The sequence below is a fragment of the Festucalex cinctus genome, chromosome 2 (assembly GCF_051991245.1).
Source record: "Festucalex cinctus isolate MCC-2025b chromosome 2, RoL_Fcin_1.0, whole genome shotgun sequence".
Lineage (NCBI taxonomy): Eukaryota > Metazoa > Chordata > Actinopteri > Syngnathiformes > Syngnathidae > Festucalex > Festucalex cinctus.
The window spans coordinates 10,760,802-10,772,486 of NC_135412.1; the positions used below are offsets into that span (position 1 = coordinate 10,760,802).

Here is an 11,685-nt window from a genome sequence, read left to right on the forward strand (position 1 = left end):
TTGGAAATACTTCAAAATTGTGAATCTTAAACTAAAAGAGCCTTTTTGTCTTTTATTTTGAGCGTTAAGACTATTGAAGAGTGACTGTGCTGTTTTTTTTGGTCAAAATTAAAGGAAATATATTTGTTTAAAAATATCTTTTAGTGATTTTTTTTTAATTTGTCAAAATGTACTACTGGTATCGGCAGATGGCATCGGTATCAGTGAGTACTGAGGGTCTGAGTATCGGTATCGGTCTGAAAAAAAGTGGTATCGAACATCCCTATAGTCAAGTGTGCATGTCATTTGTATAACAGGTGAAGCTTACAACATGCGTTAAATGTATTAAGCCATGTTAGCAGTCTCCCATCAACCTCACTTGTTTATATAATTTGCAACATACATAACAGTTATCGAGCTTTCTACGGTTGACAAAAGTGGCCCACTTACGGCACAGGGCCAGACACACTTCAAGCATTAAGTCAATTTAGTAGCACAGGTAGTAGAAATGAATGCGCACATAGAGGTAAAGCGCTAGCTCGACATGTAAACACTGAAAAGTGGCTCCATATTTGGTGGGTAAACACAGGCCGCCGATTGCAGGATTTCGCTGAGTCCTGAGCATGAGTCCCAATCACAAACCAAACGCTGCCACCCCATCGTCATGGACAGACACTGGGTTGGCAGGAGGTGAAGTCAATATTTACAGCTCCAAGCACATATGCACATCCCTGCAGTTGCCATGGAGGCAATTCCGAGCATTCCACAAATCGGCACGTTGCACCGGTGAATGTAATGACGAATGAGTTTCTGGAAAGTGGAAGAAGGTGAGACCACGTGCACAGATTACATTCAGTGTGTGATGCTTTTGTCAAGAGCCAGAACACAAACATTTCTGTGCCACATTCCAGCCTCTCAGGAACCGGTAGTGTTTGTTCAAACCACCTTTTGCTTCCCAAACGTCACCACTAAACTGACCTTTAAATCATATGACATCGTGAGGCTTGTGGAGCAGCAGCTGTTTTAAAAGCTTACTGAAGAATTATATGTCCACTTCCAACCAACAAACACTGCTTGGCACCAACTGCAAATTCATGGATTTATTTTACCCCCCACATCCTCCCCCACCCAACCCTTCCTAATCCGAGTATGACATACATGAAATTATTTTGGGTTTGAGGCTCAGATAGAATATATCCAGGCCATTTTAGAATAGGATAGTTTTTGTATTTGCAAAGGGGAATCAAATCCACATGATTGATTATAACACTCCATTAATCGATTAGTCAATTACTATGCCCAACTCGCACACGGGTGGGCAGACACACAAACACGATTCTTTGTACCTATCGAGCAAGAGGTTGCGTTTGTTCACTATAAAGTGCTAATTTGCATTAACTAACACTTGCATTTTGAAATGGAATAACTGCCTGCTACAAATCATATTTGTGAGCATAGAACAAGTGATAGATTTATTTGTGACACGTTCAAATAATTTTGTGAGAACAAGAAGGAGAAAGCCCTTGTCGGGTCCCAGAACACAAACAAGGCCTATACAGCAGCAGTGCTTGGGTGAGTTTGGTATGAAAGAACACACCTGTCAAACACCTTTGGGACAACCTACAATGAAGATTGGAGCAGACCCAGTAGGCCCTTTCTAAAAAAGTCCAACATCAGTGACTTTCTATCCTCACAAATTGACAAAAATTGCCACCGACACAGTCCAAGATTTTGTGAAAAGTCTTTCCAGTAGAGTGGAAATTCTTAAAGCGATTCTCTTCACTCATCACTTCCTTTAGACCACATTGTCTTTACGTTCTTACGTTGTTGGGTCTTAAACTCATGTCATCCTTCACCTGTTGAAAATATTTGCTCCTCAAATCCGTGTAAAGAATCTAAAGAACATTTTCGAATTTGTGTTTTTAAAGACACAATGAAACTTGGCTCCTTGAGTGAAACAAGGTAGGTGCACTGTGTATGTGCATAGGGCGCGGGGGGTCCACCAAACATGCCGGATCACAGAATACAGCCACAGTTGACCCAACCAGCAAACATGTTCAGATATGTGAGCCAGGTGTGCATGTGCTGTGACATTCCCCAGTATGGTGCAGCAGTGACACGAAGCACAGTCATCATTCAGGAATGCCGGGGCGAGTTTAAACTCAACGCCTGCTCGCACCGCCCACGGCAGGAATGCGCGGATAACAGGTAAGGAGTTCTGTCAGCCCACCGTACCGTGTTGGGGAGCCACACAGGTTAGAGGCCTACGATACAATCACTTCACAAAGCGAACGGTGCAAGAATAAGAATGGAAAGGCCTGATTTGCTGATCGGCAACATAATCTACGTAATACAAAAGGTCTTAGGTCACTATTATGGTTTTCGTTTGAGCAATTCTATAATGACTATGCACTATGTACTGCAATATAATGTCACCCAATTGAGAGCAGAAGCAGAGTTGGCAAGAAAAGTCAGGAAATAAATAACGGGTGTCATATTTGTGTTAGGTTCTAAAAGATGATGAACGGGCAGTGAGGAACTGATGGGAGGGGTGGATACTTCCATTAAATGCTGAAAATGAAATCCCGTATTCATCCCATACTCCATTCCTTTACAAAGTTCAAGGAATTGATATTGTATTTTTTTGTCCTCCTATTTTGTTGTACAAATGTTGGGCCATGATGAAAATTTGAAATGCCACTTAATATTCAATTCCAGTCTCATGTTTATTAGAAAGTGCTTGGCAACTGCCAAACAACTGAAGGAGAAGCCGATGTTTGTTGTCTTCAGTGGGTGAATCTACAACATACAGTCCAATATAGCAGAGCAGAATTTGCATCATTTTTTTAAAATTATGCGTATAACAGATAAAAATGCAGACAAAAATATAAAGTTGAGCCTCTTGCCTTAATAATGCCAACAATATAGTTAAAAACAAAACAAAAATGGAGTTCCTTTGTAGAATAAGTGACAGAGATAAAATTGTGTCAAGCTTTCAAGTTTGGACCCGTTGTCCTCAGCGAGAGGGTAGACCAAGAACGGCATTCAAATTTTTAAATGTGTGCATGTTGTGCTTCTTAATTTTCATAAGGGATATCACCTTATCTCTCTTTGAGTTTGAACCGTCCCTTTGTTTTAGCAGGTCTTCATTTCAATATTCAAACCAGCAAAGCAGACAGAATGACAAGCTGAGAGTTGATGTATGTTGCTGTATAGAGTGAGTCGAAACGACCATGCATGACGGCACTACGTTTGATGACCAATTATTACCAACCTCACAAAGTAACAACTCAACGTTAAGTGATTATGACGTGTTATTTATATCTTACTTACTTATATCATTAACTCTTTGATTGCCAGGCGTTATAAAAACAAAACAAAAAAATCCACAGTACCAGCCGCTTTTGAGCATTTTTCAAGGCAAAAAGAATATTGTTTGCCTTTACTACATATACAAAGTGGCTACGAAATGAAAGATCGCATTCTATTCATTGGAATTTTACTAATCATCATGAAACGTCTTTGGCAGTCAAAGAGTTAATAAACTAAATTATTTGACCAGTCACTGCCTCTGCAAAATTTAATTTGGAATGCAAGTGTTACACAAGCATTGACAGCGTCAAGGATGGGATGAAAATATTTTCATACTGTAATTCTAAATAATAATTCCAAATAAAAATTTAAAAGATTCTGATTTTTCTTAGTCTGGTCTTTCATAAATGTAAGAAAATACTTTTAAATTCATGTGAACAGTTAATTTCAAGAATACAGTAAGATACAAAAGAAAGATACCTGAAAATTTTATTTTCTTTAGAATTAATGGAGAAAATAAATAATAATTGATTCATGTTTTTATGAATTGATATCGGGCTTGAAAAGGAAAATTGATTCGATATCATTTATTTGATTTTTTAAAACTCAGCCCTAATATTTTGCTCTCTTTGAAGATGCAATGTAAACGGTTGAACAAATTATGCCATTTTTTGGGTTTCCTGAAACGTGATTATTTTGGAGGTACGAAGATTTTACCCGATGGCAGCTAGCTATCTGTTCACTTGGCAGTGTTAAATATTTCAAAACCTACTATTATTTTTTATTCATATTTTTACTTTGCAAATCGATATCAGCGCATTCATATTGACTATCGAATCACAACCTGAAGAATCAAAATCTAATTATATCAAAACCTAAATTATCACACTCAGGTTCTTCACAATGCCCAAGCCCTAATATATTTATGCCCTGTGATTGACTGGCGACTATGCTGGGCTGTAGTCCAACTTTTGCCCAGTCAGCTGCATGGGCTCCTGCTCCCTGTGACACTGAACAGGGTCAATGGTACGGTACAGAAAATGGATAGACAAATGATATATATATATAAGCATTTCGATCACATGCATGTTTAGTGTTTATATAGTAACTTAAGTGGGTCGTGTATCCATAAAGCTTCTTAGAGATAGAAGATTAATTTCTACTGTTAAGCATATTTTTCAGCATTTGCTTCTTGATCAGCATGGACTACATAATATTGCATGAGTGAAGGAGGATGCACAGCCTCATGCATGAACATGTCATCATCCTGACCTAGCTTGTCCAGCTGCGCCGCCACAAAGCGACACAGAGGCATCTTTCTTCGTGCTAAACGCGCCTTTTCCTGTCACGAAGCCACACACAGAGCGATGGGAAGCAAGGTGATAGCTTCGCCACAGAGGGCGGATTGAGTGGAGATGAGTGGCCTCTGTCACCCTGGCCCATTCCCAACACTGCGGGACAGGAAGTGGCTAGGGATGCTGGGATGGACACAAGTCCTCCACTGTTTGTCTCCATCAAACAACTCTCAGATAGTCCATTCAAATTGATGCCAGAGCTACTGCCTTGACTGCTGTGTGGGATCACACGTCTTCTTTGTGGTGGTTCAGGTAGTGAGAGTGAGACACACAACCTTAGCAATCAAGATATGTAGCCTGAGAGAGTAGATTTACAGAACATGGTTCAAATGGTCAAACAGGATGCTTTTAAGTTTTGCTCAGTGTGGGCACTTGGCACTGTTTGACATATGGCCAACATAGTACTGTTCACAGTGAATCACATGGGTGAAAATGTGGAAAAGGTAAAAGTGAAAAGGGTTATTGTACCCAAACATTGGACGCTTTTGAGTCTTCATTTTAGTTTGAACACTTCCAAAACTTCTAGTAGTATGACCAGGGTTGGATAAACCAGGTCCAGAAAGTAAAAACCTTGCCAGATTGGCTTAAATCACAGGTGCATCTACTCAACTGGCAGGTAAACGAGCTTGTCGCCCCCTGTTGAGTAGAAGCACCTGTGGCTAAAGCCAAAACTTTTCAGTGTTTTTACTTTCTGGACCTATTCCTCATCTAAGTCTAAGCACATGAACGCATAACCAGGAACTTACTGTATTACCATACAATCCAGTGAATAAGATGCATTTTTCCCCCATAGAATTGTTAAAAATTGGTCCTCTGCATTATACTCATACTCATATATATTTTTAAACCTAACAAAACCTAGATGTTGTAGAAACATCTAGGGGGGGGGGGGTTTAGGACGAAATCACCACCAAAGATTAACATAAACACAGATGAGTAGACAAAGAGAAAGTTAAAGTGTGTGAGAAAGTTAAAGTGTGTACATCCTGTATTTAAAAAGTGCATTTTCCTGAGTGAATCCGGCAGACAGCCCCTTTAAAGAAAAAAAAATTAATAAATATTTCGAGCCTTGTTTACTACAGTATTGTCTGAGTATTCGTGAAGGTAAATCCCTCCCATGATGTCTAATTGATAGATCAATTTATCATGCCATTTCAAGTCACCAACTCACACCTAATTGCTAAATGAGCTTTTTGACAGCCCTTATGGAAAGAGACTGGGCTTGTAAATGATGGGATCAATCAAATCATGGGATTACAAGTACAGACATGAAATGGCTACATAAACTACAATAAAAGTAGGCCACTGACAGAACAGAAGCAAGTTTGAGTGGATGTGTGCTATGTGAACAGGTGGTGTTGGTGTTTTCATAACCGGCCACTAATTAGCACCAAAACTGGGCCAGAACGCCATTTGTGTAGCACACATAAAACATTTAGAGGGGCTAAACGTCAAACAATAAAATCCCAAATTACATGCAGTACACATGCATTTTTGGAAGAATTATATAGACAGCTAGATAGATACAGCCACTATATATATATATATATATATATATATATATATATATATATATATATATATATATATATATATATATATATATATATATATATATCTATATCTATATCTATATCTATATATATCTATATCTATATCTATATCTATATATATATATATATATATATATATATATATATATATATATAGTTTGTTAGTATGTGCATTATCTAAATTAAAAACAAAAAACAAAAGATATCATGTTAAGAGCCCAAATCTGTTTAGAGTTGTCTGCCTGCTCTATATACAATACAATATACACATTACACAATAAAGCTTCTTCCAGTTTAAAACATCAGAAACAATTACAATATGTCCTTCGAGCTCAGTGCCAATTAATCCTCATTTGACCGAAAGGAAAGTGGGACACCGGCGGGATCAAATGATGATCTCAGCAAGCCGTCAGCTGGTGTGCTCACTTCACAACTATTAAATCCACAGGGAAACAATCACAAAGTAGTCCAGCTTTCAACTGACTTTGACTTGAACGTACTTTATGTTTCACATTTCACGTCTGATCCCTTTCATTTGTACATCGCCACTGCACTCCCATGTTACACTTCCAAACACATAGACCAGGGGTCGGCAACTTAGACAAGCCCTGGGCCAAAAAGCCTGCTTTACCTACTACAAATATCTTATTATTATCAATATGGATGAAACAATATCAAAAGCTCACGGTTTGGTTTTATCGTGGTACGATAATTATTGTGATAGCTTTGGACGCCAGCAGATACAGCTGTGGTGAAAAGAAGCTGGCTGTGATTGGCAATTGGAGCCCATTTTGCAATCTGCATTATCACTACCTGCAGGACTGGAGTAGAAATGTAAAAAATTTAAACAATGTGACAAAATTCAGAGGCGGCCACCTCCACCTAATTTGCTTGCAACCTCCAGCCTGAGCCACTGATATCGCTCAACACAGCGCTCCAGCTGTGTGGAATGAGCTTGTTAGGAACGCATTTTAACTGGAGTTGTAGTATTGCACCATTATAGAGGCACTACATAAAAAGCAGTGTACCAAAAAGACCTGAAGTAACAACCAAATTATTTTATGTACTGAAGAAGAAGCAGATCCTTGAGCAACCGTTGCACAATGGTTGATGATTTTAAGTTACATGAAGATGGTGTCTGCAATGCTGTGTGATACGACATCGCTCGACATGAGAACAAGTCTCTGGCTGGCCAACCCGAAATGTTTCCGCCTCTCTGAGTAGGTGCACAAAAGCAATTTTGAAAGTGGAAGTGACTCGTCCAGTAGCCGCAGGGTCCGGATGGCTGTGGAAACAAGTGGCACATTGATGCCAGCCAGGGCCCAGTGTGTCACCATGACAGGCAGGCCGATCCACTATAAGGAGGAACAAAAGGCTCCAGTCCAAAGCTATGCTGCCAATTAGCAGGAATTTCATCCCCGAGAGCCCCTTCCCACCGATCTCCATTCGAAGCTTTTCACTGCATGGCATTCATCGGATTCCAAGGAGCATTAGGAAACATATGTGCATACAAAGTGCAGCACCTCACAGGACATTGAGAAACGCGCCTCAACATAACATTTCAGGACACGTGGTTGCATGTTGCCAAAAATCCCTAATTCTGTCAAAAAACACAAAAATAACTACTCACATAATCTGCGGAGGATTAGTGTAATGCACTACTGAAACGCAGATGGGAGCGTGATTCCATGATGATTGAAAATGTATTGATGTTCCTCTGATATGTGTCACAGAGGTAAAGTGAGGGGGAGATGAGAAAAAAAAAAAATCACATTTCCAAGAGGATTACTGAGGGAAAAACAAGTCAGAGCTTTCAGGGCGGGTCGACTTCAGAAAGCTTCTGAATGCATGTGACGTTCCGAAGTCGCTAAACCAGGTTGGTTCATCGAGGACATGCACAACGACCAACGCGGCCGCCCGTCCGCAAATTACAGGGCACACGATTACGCCGACGACGTCTGGGCAAACCTCGTTGTTTCCATTAGCACCACATTAGAGGCGATACTTTGCCCTTGGAGTTACGCTCCATGGACGAGACTAATCGTGGTTGCATGACAACTGTGTTTGAACAGTTTGAGGAAGGGAAAACGTGCTTTGAATGACTTAAAGCAGCCTCTCCCAAATTTATAGGCAAGGAACTGTCTAACAGAACAAAATGTTTTGGTGCACCACCTACAAGAAGGGAAAACTTTTGCTACCCTGAAATTTTATTATGAATGGGAAAATATGTTACAGTCTCTCTATGGGATTTATTTATTTTATTTTATTTTTTATTTTTTTTTTTTGGGGGGGGGGGGGGGGGGGTGATAGAGGTCACCAATGTTGCTGAGAGGGGATAATGTGTTTGAGTGGCTTGTTCCTCCACATCAAACTTAAGCAAGCATGCCTTTGCGGACATGTTTTGTGAACTGGAACAGAAAAGGACCTTCCCCAAATTGTTCCCATAAAGTTGGAAGTACGGTATGCAATTGCCCAAAATTAAAAGGCTTGCAGACACTCTTGAAGGATCCGATTTTGTACTTTAAAATCTAATAATTAACCCTTTGAGGTACTGCGAGGAAGTAAGTTGGACTGTTTTTATGACTGTCATCATTTGATTTGTCCCCTGATAAACAATATGACATTGGCACTATCTTCCTATGTGCAAGGGAAATAAATTGAGTAATAACAGTGGCACCTCTAGATTTCTTTTCTCTGGGACACTAATTGTTCAGCTTGTTCAAATTTTTCTCAAAAATGTACCACATCATCACGCTGTTCTTTAGCTCAATGGTAAGGACTTGAACGATTTTTTTTTTTTTCAAACCACATGGCACTATTATTTACGTCTTGACACTCTCATAAGTGAAGCGTGCAAGCAGTTTCAAGTGTTCACAAGTCCACACCTAATACTGGAGCACGGCAAGAGACTCAGTTATTTAATCATAAATACAGGTGGTCGTGGTTTTACTCTGTTCCAATTGGTAGGCTTAACCCAAAATGTGTGCATTAAGTCAAAAGGCGCGGCTTGTCTTAATGCTTATACGGTAGTTAGAGTCATACTTACAGTAAATATCATTATCATTACAAACACTACTAGCCCACTAATAAATTACCGTCAAATGGAAAACCAGTCAGTCCGCCGGGAACTGAGCGTGCCATCAGTAGATGCGTAGTGACGTAAAGTTACGTAACCATGAAACGTCGTATGTAGCTAGCCTGAGTAACGCCAATGTGGGGACCGGGATTTCGTGCGGTATGAGAATTAAAACGCATCACGTTAGGTATAGTCAGTATCTCTAAACAGGTCAATTGAACTAAATTGTCCATAGATGTGATTGTAATTGTGATTGTGAATGGTTGTTCATCTACGTGTTCCCTGTTATTAGTGAGGCTGTGCGGTTCAGAAAATGGATGACGGATGAAAGGTTAGGTGCCGCAAGTTTTTTTGTTTGTTTTTTTTTTGACGCAGTGTGTCTATCTGTAGCCAGACAAGAGCAAGTTTACTCACCCAACCCACTCGTGGAGGTATGTGGCGATCTCTTCTGGTTCCGGTCACGTCTAGAAGTCAAAACATTAATGTACACGAAGGGGGAACGAGCAAAAGAGATGACAAAACGTCGCAGCTCCTCAAATTTGGCTTTTTTTTCTTCTTTTGGAGGGGTCGAGTGGGGGGCAGAACAACAACAGCTACACTCCGTGCCACGAATGAAAGTCAACGAGTGGACGCCGGTGAGCCGAGGTCATATCGCGGGGAAGCCCCCACTCAGTGCAAAAAACATTTTCACGCAGCAAAAACAACAAAAAATAAACACGTCCCTCAGGGAAAAAAAAAAAGTATTGCTTTTATGCGTGGAATAGCGTCCGTGTCAGGCCAGGAAGAGCCAGTTCCGTTCAAAACACCGGGATGTGTCAGAGCATAGGCAGTAGGAGGGGGCGTGGCCTTAGTGGACTGGCGAGCACTGATTGGTGGAACCTGGATACATATTAACCCCTGTCACGTTTAATAAATATCGAGGGGGAGCCTGGGGACCCCGTCCACCTGCAAATCCAAAATTACGATAATTAAAGAAAATAAATAAATAAAACATTTTGAATATTTTTCGTTGATGAATATACCGTTCTCATTGGACACCAGTCGTTTTAAATAATGTCTATTACAAGTTAAAATGTCCTTATATTCATAATTGAAATAAAAACAACGGTACACAAAAGTTAACATTTACTCTGTCGCTGAACAACAGTTTGTCCAGTTTTAATATTATAGGTACTGTATTTTAAGTACTACAATATTGTGCAACACTACCATCTGCTGTTCATTTGCAGTACGTCTAAAAAAAAATCTCACTTCACTCGATGGAGGTCAATGTGTGTTTCAAATTTTTGAAAAACTGTCTCAAAATTCTGAAGTTCGGTATTTATATCTTAGCTCCCGTCTTCACGTGTGATTTTTGCATAAGGGGCTACCCACATGTCCCACCCTGTTAATAGTATAGTCTGTATATCTGAATACAGTATTGCCAAAAGCATTCCATCCATCCATCCATCCATCCATCCATCCATCCATCCATCCATCCATCCATCCATCCATCCATCCATCCATCCATCCATCCATCCATCCATCCATCCATATATACCATATATCCATTCAAAATTCAAAATGTGGGGAATATGTCTTTAAAAAAAATCTGCATCTTTATCTACATGTGCTCCAAAGTGTTTGGCAAGAACATTCTTCACTTCTCTCACTTCACTTTTTCACACGACCATAAAGTGAGTGGTAAAAAAAATGACAGTGCAAAAGAAATTCCAAATCCACTTTAAGCAGACAGTCGGAAAGAGCGATGTACAACAATGAGAGCAGTAACAATAACAACAGTAATCTGCAAGATGCCCATCAGTTGTGAAAATGTGCATACAAATTCTCAGGTCGCAGAGAAACCATTGTTATTATTTCATATTAATGAGCTGTTATAATTGTACACCAGGCTGTACTTGCATTAGGCCTATATGCAATTCAATTCAAGAGCTGTATCAAAAATGCTGTCTTTACAAAAACACCACATTTACCCAAACACTGACCTTTGTCTAACAGATTCTAAAAAATGATTAATCACTGGGTTTGTTGTTCAAATAAATAAATACTGAAGCTTAAATAGACATCTCAAGCTTCCCGTAAGAAAATAAAAACAACAGTTGGTTTCGTGAAGCAGCTGCAATTATCTTTACTGCCATGTGTCATGGTAGACGACTAGACACAACAACCTTGCAGGACAGACATAGCATCTGTAAAGATGAAGTTCATGGTTAAGAGAAATAAACACATCGCCAACACTCTGCAGTTAGGTAAATAAATGCAGAAAGTAAAGTAAATGCTGACTTTTGATATTTTTGATACAGCTCTTGTATTGAATCTTGTAGATTGTGCAAGTTTCCTTGAGTGTATGCCAACTTGTACACTGCAGATGGCAGGCCTCATAGGTGAGTTCTACCTTTATTTTCCAAAT

General features: G+C 39.6%; 1 protein-coding gene across 8 annotated transcripts in view; it reads right to left on the reverse strand.

Annotated features, from left to right (window-relative positions):
- Positions 1–10,128, reverse strand: part of src (v-src avian sarcoma (Schmidt-Ruppin A-2) viral oncogene homolog) — a 33,108-nt gene extending 22,980 nt beyond the window's left edge. For 4 of the 8 annotated variants that reach the window (XM_077512797.1, XM_077512798.1, XM_077512794.1 and 1 more), the window contains exon 1: positions 9,690–10,127. The gene's annotated coding sequence lies outside the window, so the exon portion shown is untranslated. Of the gene's footprint in view, positions 1–9,689 lie in introns of all 8 variants that reach the window. The other 4 variants (XM_077512795.1, XM_077512796.1, XM_077512793.1 and 1 more) reach the window with 2 other exon arrangements.
- Positions 10,129–11,685: the final 1,557 nt, after the last annotated feature.